Source organism: Chinchilla lanigera, unplaced genomic scaffold (assembly GCF_000276665.1).
Source record: "Chinchilla lanigera isolate Chin_1 unplaced genomic scaffold, ChiLan1.0 scaffold00002, whole genome shotgun sequence".
In the NCBI taxonomy this organism is placed as follows: domain Eukaryota; kingdom Metazoa; phylum Chordata; class Mammalia; order Rodentia; family Chinchillidae; genus Chinchilla; species Chinchilla lanigera.
In genome coordinates, this window is record NW_004955403.1 from 42,012,255 (window position 1) to 42,022,620 (window position 10,366).

The following is a 10,366-nucleotide window of genomic DNA, read 5'->3' on the forward strand; positions in this document are numbered from 1 at the left end:
ACCTTGAAGACGTGCCCCATTTACCTTTGCTGTACTATCTTCCAATTCCAGCACATACCATATGCTCACACATGATGAACAACCAATTGTCTGAACGTATTAACCTACAGAACCTGAGAATAATGCTATTGCTTATTGAAGAGGCAAGGGGAAGTTCAAATTTGCTACTATAAAGTGGGAGATAATTCTACTAATGTTATTATGTTATTAGTTTACATCAGGGTTAAATGTTTAATGTTCTAAATGATAGAGTTTTGTGCAGTGAAACCCTTAGTAGATACTCAACAAGTGGTAAAATGGTGATATCCAGCTCAGTAATCTTGAATAACGGTTTTCATACAACACGACAATTTAGCTTTCGAGAACATATGCATCATAAAATTTAAACTTACTGTACTAAAAAGGACACAACTGACAGCTGAGTCTAGCTTGAGGGAACAGAAATATGGGTTGATTAAATGACAAATTCCAGGTCCCACACTTTAAGACAAAACTGAAATTAGACTCAAGTTTTCTATCTCCCTGGAACATACATTCTTCTAAAAATTTTGCTGGTTGATAGTTAATTCTTTTTCTTGATAGTTATCAGATTTAGAAAATATAGATGTCAAATAGTATTTAGGTGTAAGGATAATCCATACATATTTGGGACAGATTTAAAATGCTAAAATAAAAAAATTAAGTATACTTAAACATAAAACACTAAACCAAGTAAAATATAATATTTATAATGCGTTACACTGAGTTGCTGTGTATCTGAAATTCAGTTGAACTGAGCATCTTGGCATCTTTTATCTAGCAATCTTATTTTCACCACTAATATTTTATGCATAATTTTAAGTTTTACACATATTTCTTCTCCTCCTGGTGTCTTAATTATCTTAACAGCTATCCATATTGCCCAAAGCATATCCATAGCCATAAATTGATGTAAGAGATCAGTTATAAACTTCATATGAAAACCAGTCTTATTACTTTTCTGCCACTGTCTCATTCTGTAGACGCGCGCACACACACACACACACACACACACACACACACACACACACATCATCTTCTCTGCAGGCATGCTTTCCTTGGTAGATTGCCCAAGATCATCATATAGTTATAGATTTATTTGGCCTAAGTGGTTGTATATGGAAAAGTCCAGGCTTGTAGGACACTGTCAGTTAACTTATAGGACACATGTCAAATGAGCCCCCAACTCACTTTTTGCATCTTGGTTGTTTTCTTGAATTGGCTTCAAACTGCTCTCTTCTGCCAAAATCAAGTATAAAAAGCTTGAGGTGGCTAGATGAATTCATCATTAACTGGACCAGGTGAGTTCAGCTTGCTGCCAAATAGGTTGCCCCTCATCCTTTCCAGGACACTTATAATTCTAGTGTGTCATCACCCTTCAGCTCTGAGTGCTGCTTGCAATCAGAGGCCACCACGGAGAGAGAGCTCAGAAATTTATTGCCTTATCAATTGACTTAGACATGAGAGGTAGACCAGCATTGCCTCATCAGATGCAGCCTGAACTTCCTTTTATTCTGAAGTTTTAATTCAAGGACTCTTAGGACAAATTGCTTTCTTGTATTAAGTGAGAATTTTCCCCTTCTTGCAAAAAGAGCTGGATAGGAAGCCATTAGTAGGAAGGTTCACACAACTGCTTTAATAGAGTTGTTTGTCTCAGTTTTTTCACAGCACTTTTCATGTTTCACCTGGTCATGGCGCCTAAAAAACTAGGAAAAAAATGAATACATTTTCACTCAGAATTGCTCTTTTCCTTCAGAAAAGGATTGGTTCATTCACACCTTATCCTAACAGTCTTCCTCAGCCTTAGCATTTTAGCGAATGTATTGTAAATCATGAAATATTATTTCATCAGATCTGCAAACCCTGTAATACTCTTACACTGTCTCATGAGGAAACAGTAAACTATCATACCAATTGTGACTCAGATAAATTGTAGAAATTTGGAATCTGTATGATTGGATGCGACAAAATGTTTACAGTTATGGTTAGATAGCATAAACATAGTACCGAGTAGCGATGTTAAATACAGAGAAAGAAAATGGAGATTTTTGTATTCCGAATGCCTGGATTCTAGTTGTAGGCATTCTCGTTGCACTACAGACTAACTGTGCTGCTTTGGCCGAGTCTCTATTTGGCTTAGCTTTATACATTTATAGTGCGGGAAATATGCACAGGTTACATGAGATGTACCTGCTCAGATTTTAATGTTTTGTCGCCTTCGCGTCTGCTTTTCTGGTGCAAGCATCTTATGCCTAAATTATTGTATTAGGCTCCCCATCATGTTCTTTTCTCCTACTTCTCCCTATACCTCTTGTAAAAAAAATAATCTCTTACAATAAGAGTCAACATGCCACACTTGTGCTCAGGACCTTCCAATAGCTTCCCATCTTATAGCTAGGAAAAGTCAAGATCCTATCAATGACCTACACACGAAATTGTATCTGTGCTGGTCCCCTGTTGATCACTCTGCCTACATCACCTACAACTTTTATTCACATCTTCTTCAGCCAGATCAGAGGTACTCCAGCCTGAGCTTATTTACCTACCCTCTCTTCTGCCTGAAATATTCTCCCTACAAAATCCACATAGCTTACTTCTTTTTTAAATTTTGGTTCAATTCTCCTCTTTTAGGTGAAGCTATTTCTGATTACTTTATTAAACATTTCATCTCTCCATACTCTGCTTCTTACTGTCTTGCTTGATTTATTTTGTGTATAGTATTTTTCACCCTCTGCTACGGTTTGGATGTTGCTTGTCCCTCTAAAGGCTGATGTGTCAGAAATATGGCCTGCAGTGTGACAGAAGGAGGTGGTGGATCTTTAAGAGGTGGAGTCAGTGGAAGGTTTTTAGGCCAGTGGGGACATATTCTTAGAACGAGATGTGAGACTCAAGCCTCTTTGTTTCAGAGTGTGATCCTTTCTCCTAAACATATCCCTGCCATGATTTGATGCAGAGAGAGGGCTTTCAGATAGCAGAACCGAGGTCAGAACCATGCCTTTGAACCCCAGAATTATGAGCTGAATAACTTCTTTTGTTGTAAAGTTAGCCTGTTTCAGTCATTTCACTATAGTAAAGAAAACAGACTAATATACCCTCCATTCCTAATGTATTATTTATCATCTTTTCATCCAAATGAAGTTTCAGTCTCCAGAAGAGCAATAGTGATTTCTTTCTGTATTACTTACCAATACACTCTAAGGAGTAAGACAGCTCCTGACACACTGTAGGTGCTGAGTAAATATCTGCTAAATGAAACAGTAAAAGAGTGAACACCACAATAAGCAGAATGCACATGGTACCTTATGTATTATCATGTTCAAGCACCTTATATGTTGTCATGGTCAAATCTCCTAATTAAGCTAGCAGAGAGCTACTATTATTAGCTCCATTTGGAGTTAGTGAGAAAACTAAAAGTTGGAGTACAGTAATTTCAAAAATTACACTAAGCATGTAGGTTTCTTGCTTTTAAATCCACACTTTTTTCACTATGCCTTCACTTAGATACTATGTAATATAGTGGTTAAAAAGGATAAAGCATTATCTTAACTGTGTAAATATGTGGTTAAATGGATTTTTCTTCTCTAAGGTGTTAAATAAGGCAAGACATTTCATTTGTCTTTTAACTGGTCCCTCTAAAAGTCACACATGTTGTATATATCATGTACACAGATGTATTATATGAAATTTTCTACTTTTCTTGCTCTGCAACCTTTTAAACTTCCATTTCTGGCTCCTTAGTGGCATTTCTAAGGGGAGAAGTGAGCAAGAATAATTGGATAGAGTTTATACAATGAGTTATCTTTCTTAAAACATAAGTATATTCCATATAATCTAACATGGACATGGATTTTTTGTGAAAAATTATATACATTTCCACTCATGTAGTAAAAAGGATTGTAAGTTTGGACTAGGCAAGGATCAGAACAAGAAAGACTGTTTAGGAGGCAAAATAAGATTATTCAGTATCTTCCAGACTTAATGTAATAATTTACTTCCTTCATGATTTATTCTTAACTATATTCAAACTACAATATTATTTACTTACCTTTTTCACTGAAAGAGGCTCAACATTCCTACTTAAATGCATGAGTGCTTTACCTGAACAACAAAATTAAGAATTTGAGGTGCCACTTTTCCAATACACATCAAATAAATAAAAATTAAAATTTTTGTAAAGCTTGCTCATATACTAATGGAAATGATGTAGCTTTTCATACATGAGGTAGATATTACACATATATTCACTTCATTTGGGGAAATACTGCTAAAATGGAATACAAATGATCTTCCAGGAATCATTGAGAATATTTATATTATCAAGGATTCCACATGATATTATGTATACCATACAACCCTAAAGTGAATAAATATATGTATTTGAATAATAAAATGTATCATTCTGTTACAAGAAAATATTTTAAAATTTGAACTCATGGTATATTTATGACATTTTATTATAATATTATTTTTATTATTATTGATAAATAATATTAGATGCAATCACACTGCCTTCATTGAACTTCAACCTTCCTACTCCAATAATCTTCAGGTATTTTGTTACTCAACTCACATTTTGGTCCCTGTTAAATACAAGTCAACAAGCTCTATGGGATCCTGAACTGGTAAAAATCTCCCCTTTCCTTCAGTATTTCTTATACATTCATTATTGTTACATTTTCTTCTTGATATTTTCCCTTTGAGTGCCTCTCCTTGATTGTCAGTTTCTTTTTCACTACTTTTTCCTACCTGCACTGGTATAGACCCGTGCCTTAATGTTCTTCTCATCTCTTCATCCTCCTTTTTTCTAATATATCTGATTTGCCAAACATCAGTATGGGACAAAATACACCTAATTTCATGCTTCTGTTTCTGAGTTCCCAACAGTGTCAGAGGAAAGTCTTACTGTTTGGTTCCAAAACAAATTGAGTCTTTTTTTTTTTTTTTTCAGATAGACCAGCAAAGTTTTCACTCATTCAGAATTGCACCATTTACTGCGACTGTCAATACACATCACACTTGTTAGAGATGACCCTGCCCTCCCATGAAGACCCTCCTTAAACCTAGGACAGAATATATGTGGAATAGATGGCATCAAGGAATAGTAATTGTCTGACCTTCTTGGAATGTAGTTGGTTAGGTTATTTAGATAAACTTCCTTAAAAATAGAAAAAAAAATGGTATGAGACATTAGAGGAAAAAAAGAAAGCATCAAAGGGCTCGTTCATTATTAGTAGAAAGAGAGATCCCAGAGTCACAAGTAAGCACTAAATTTTCTTCCGTGGGTCTACAAGTAAGAAAGAAAAAAATCATTGAGGCGTAACCATAACACAGTTGTCTGACTTCCGCTCAAACAGTCACATATATGGTTCCAGTGGTCACATGCATGGTTCAAATCTTCTCCATCTGTGAATATAATTAAAAATGATTTCAGAAAATAAAAGATAATACAAAACAGACAGAGACAGCTTGTGAAGATGTCAGAGGAGCAGGAGATGGAGGGCAGCAGGAGAGGGAGACAAGGGGGTAAAAAGAATCACCCTGTGCTGCATATACAGACGAAGTCCCCACCATCAGTGCATTTGTTATGTGTCACAGACATGTACTAATACAATTTTTTAAAAAGAAAATTGGGAAAACAAGGATCAGAATGAGTATCCTCGGCTTTTAACTAGTGTGTTCCTGTAGGCATGAGGAAGTTTTATCAATCTGAGGGCTAGATAGAAACCCATTGGCAATGTTTTCTTGAGCTGGAGGATGATTGGGTTTTTAAAATAATTATTTGAATTATGTATATTTTTTTAAAATCATATATAAACATGCTATATCTCACAATGAAAAATGTGAGCTAGGATTCTTTTGTATTTGCTGGAAGATATTGGATGACTTTTCCACTGGGAAGTACTGAAAAGGGGTGAGGATGATAGTCTCACTTAAATTGATGTTCTGAACAAACTGGATATATAAATGATATATTAACTAACTTGTATAAGAGATGTGTTTTATCACATAAAGAAGTTTTCTGGACTGAGGGCTGAACACAAGCTCTTTCCACTGACCTGCATCCACAGTCATTTTTATTTTTATTTTTTAGTTTGCAATAGGGTCACCCTAAATCACAAAGTAGCCATGCTGGCCTTGAACTTGCAAACCTCTTGTCTCGGGCTTTCAGAGTACTGATATTACAGCATACACCACATATGCATCAAGACTTTATTTTAAAAAGGCATTTCAGGGTCAAGTATTCCAGGCTTAGGACTACATTATGTAAAATAGGGAATGTAAGCTTTAAAACAGAAAGAGGGATTTCTATGAAGAGAAGTATTGCAGACAACTTGATGAAAGGAATTTGGAAAATTAGATAGCAGAATCAATTGGATGTTATTTTTTTGTTTACATTTTATTTGTTTTGTGGGTACAGAGGACTGAACCTACAGCCTTCACACAGAGTTACATCCCCCAGACCTTTTTCTTTTACATTTTGTGGTGAGGTTTCATTAAGTGACTGAGTTGCACGGGCTGGGCCCTAACTTACAATCTTCCTGACTCAGCCTCCCAGAGAGTTGTGATTACAGGACTGCACCACCATTTCCAGCTCAGATAGTGGAACCTTCACAGATTGGTCTCCCACAGTTTCCAGCTGTCTCCTTTTCAAGCCTTGCACACTACAACTAAAATCCAAATAAAAGTTTTTTGTTCATTCCCATGATTACTTCCAAACAGATTGACAACCTGATAACTATCTAGAAATTGTGGAACTGCCCCAGGTGTTAAGAGACATTCCAGAAGGTTTAGAATGAAGACCCAGAGAGAGAAAAGAATACATATATAAGATAGGGACCAAGTTCATGATGAATTTTACTACTGAATTTATTTTTCATATCTTAATGTACTTAATACTATGTAAGAACTTATAGTACAACCAAAATAAGAAGAGATGCTTATTCTTAGTAGATAATATTGAATGAATTTGTTTTTACACACATGACCATCCATATAACATATATTAATAGATAACTGAAATTTAAATAAGAATGCATAGCAAGTTTGAGCCCAGCCTAGGCAACGTAGCAATTTAAGACCCTGTCTCCAAAAAAAGGAGCATAAGCTGGGAATGTAGCTCAGTGAGGGTTCTGAGTTCAATCCTCAAAACCAAAAATATATAAAAGAACATAAAGTTAAATAAGAATTACGAGTCTCAGGATGTAGCTCAGTGATAAGAGCATTTGCTAGTATGTACAGGGCATGTGGATTCAATCAACACTGCAAAATTAAAATTTATGTAGCATCTTGTTTACTTTTCTCTCACTGCTGAGACAAAATACCCGATGCTGAAAATTAGGGAAGGAAATGTTTATTTAGCTCACAGTCTGTGGAGGTTTCAGTCCATACTCAGCTGGCTCCAAGGCAGGATGGCACATGGCAGAAGGCAACTGTTCATGGCAGCAGAAGATAGCAAAAGCAGCAAGAGCAAAAGGGAGGAGTGGTGGCAAGCAGCCTCTTTCTCTCCCTTTCATATGCAAACTATCTGCCCAAGGCAGGTGTCGCACTCACACCCATGAAACAATCATAAACTCTAGAAGCCCACCCCATGACTGCATGAGGCTTTGAGAGGACATCCAGAATCAAACCATAACACACAGGAAATGAAATAGGAATTTTAAAATTGAGCCTGAACTTTTAGTGTTAACATAAATGATCTGTGGCTTTAAACTTTTATTCTATGGATTTAATGTCTTCATCTGTGAGACCATGATATCAAGAAGTTGGTGTGGTTCAGTGGGGTTTCAAGTAGAACTTTATTCATTCTGAACGATTTTGTTGGTCTAGCTTGCTTTGCATCAGAGTACCTGGCTATTGACAGCTGACATGACAGAGGGTGATAGTGAGGGATGGAGAGTGTATTTGACAATATGACAGTCTCCCAAAATCATTCCACACAGAACGGATACATATTTACAGATGTATGGTTAGAATATATTCTAAGAAATACTCCAACTTTTAAAATAGAACAATATCAATTTCTAAAGATCTTTTGTTCAGGATGGAACGCAAAGAGTTGTGTTCATGTAAAATGTCAGAATGTGCTTTTAGCTTCTTGATTGAAAAGCCGATGCTTCAATCACATTTGTGTTTGTGTTTATTACTTCTTCTCTGCTTGAAATTAAATGTAACAAGAAATTTTTGGTTATCAACTCTACATAAATGTTGTTTCAGTATTTTGATAGATATCCTGACAATTTTATCAAGTGAAATAAAAAGTAAATCTCTTTCCATGACAGTAAGTTCTAAATAAATGATTTACAAGTTATACTTCATAGTTAATTCAGTAATGCCATTTTTAGGGGGAAGACTGTTTTTTTTTCTCTTCTTTACTTCTGAGTTTTATAGCAGTAATTATTTATAAAGTTTGGAGTGCATGAAAGTTCTTATAAAGCCATTTCTAATTTTATACTTTCTAAAGTTTTACTTATTATCTCTCACACATATGTGCATATATGCATGTGAGCAGACATTTTGCAAGGCATGTATTCTCCAAACTCTTTTACGAAGGCATATAGATAGATAACTACCAACTCACAGGATAAGAGGAAGTGAGATGTCAAAGACAAAATTATTCAATGATATTTGTTAAAGCATGATGAAGCAGACTCCACTCATGACTTTTGCGATAGAGAGACACAATTTTGATGACATATTTGCAGTGTTTGAAGAGATTGGGCTTAACTACAAAATCACAGCACAGTGTCATGTCAGTAGATGGAAAATTACTAGTAGGAAACACCAGGAGTGAGGTTCTTTGATCAACCGACCTACAGGAATTCTTTCTGAAGACACGCTGGGCTGACCAGACAGTGTCACTGGGGGCATGGTGAGGATGAGCAACTAAAGCTGGCGTCAGAGTTGTGGAGAGTGGGAAGGTCTTTCTGAAGTAGAATTTTGCACGGAAGGGCACAGGTGGGTTTAGGAGAAAGTTTAGTCAAATATAAAAATCCTCCCAGATCATATTGTGCTTTAATAAGACAGTAATGGAGACTTCTGGGGATTATGAAGGTGATTTGGAAGTACAGTCTGCAGGTAGCTGTTTGGAAAGAATAGCCTAACTTTTACTCTATGCTGAATATCAGAAACTAGAGAAGAGGGAGCTGAGTTGCTTGCTTTAAAATGAATGCATTTTCTTCCTGCCACATTGACCTGGTAGACCTCAATCCAGCTGAGCCCCACTGTGCAGTTCAACTGCTTGAAGTCAGGATAATATGCTCCAGGGAGGGCAAGTTGGACTTCAAGATAGATCTGGGTGTGATTTATTCCAGTCCTTGAAATTGTATTTTTTTTTTATTTTAAAGAGAAAACATAACAATAAAACAGAGTTTCAAAACAGCTTACTTGGAGAGTTACAATAATTAATACATTACATACTGTTATCTCTGCAGTAGATATTCAGGGTACAAGATATAGGAATGAAATATTATGGAAACAATATTAGCACAAACCTTTCTTTTCAATGAACTAAGAGAAACTAGCTGCATAACTGTCTTATATATGAATATATATATTTTTTGTCCTTTCCTTCCTCTCCCCTTTCCCCGATCACAGTTTGTCTCTTCTTTTGAACACTTTCTTCCTGGCTTACAGTATCTACTGTACATTTTGATCATTATTTATTCATTCAGTTCCTCACACTAGTGAAACAATATGATGTTTACACATATGAGTCTGATTTATTTCACTTATGACTATGGTCTCAAGTTGCATCCATTTACCTAGAAAAGTTTCAAGTTTACTCTTCTTTATGGCTGAGCAGTACTCCATGATATAAAAACAAAAAAAAATCTTCTTTCTCCAGTCCTTGGTTGATGGCCATTTTAGCTGTTTCCAAAATTTAACTATTACAAATTGTGCTGCTATAAACATATATTGCTGTGGTATAATTTTTTTATTCTTCTGGGAAGATACTCAGAACAAGAATAGCTGGGTTGAATGGGACCTCCAATCCTAGTTTTTGGAGAAATCACCACAGTGATTGCACCAGTCCACACTCCCACCAACAGTAGAGAAGACTTTCTTTTTCCCCTCAGCCTCTCCAGCATTTGTTATTATTTGATTTCTTGATGACAGTCATTTATTCTGGGGTGAGATGGAATCTCTGTGTCATTTTAATTTGCATCTCTTGAATGACCAATGAATGATATTAAACATTTTTCCTATATTTATTTGCCATTTGTATTTCTTCTTCTAAGAGGGTGTATTCATCTCAGATGCCCATTTTGGATTGAATTTTTGAATCTGAGGAGTTTGGTTTTTTTCAATTCTTTATACTTTCTATATATAAGTCCTTTGTCTGAGGGAC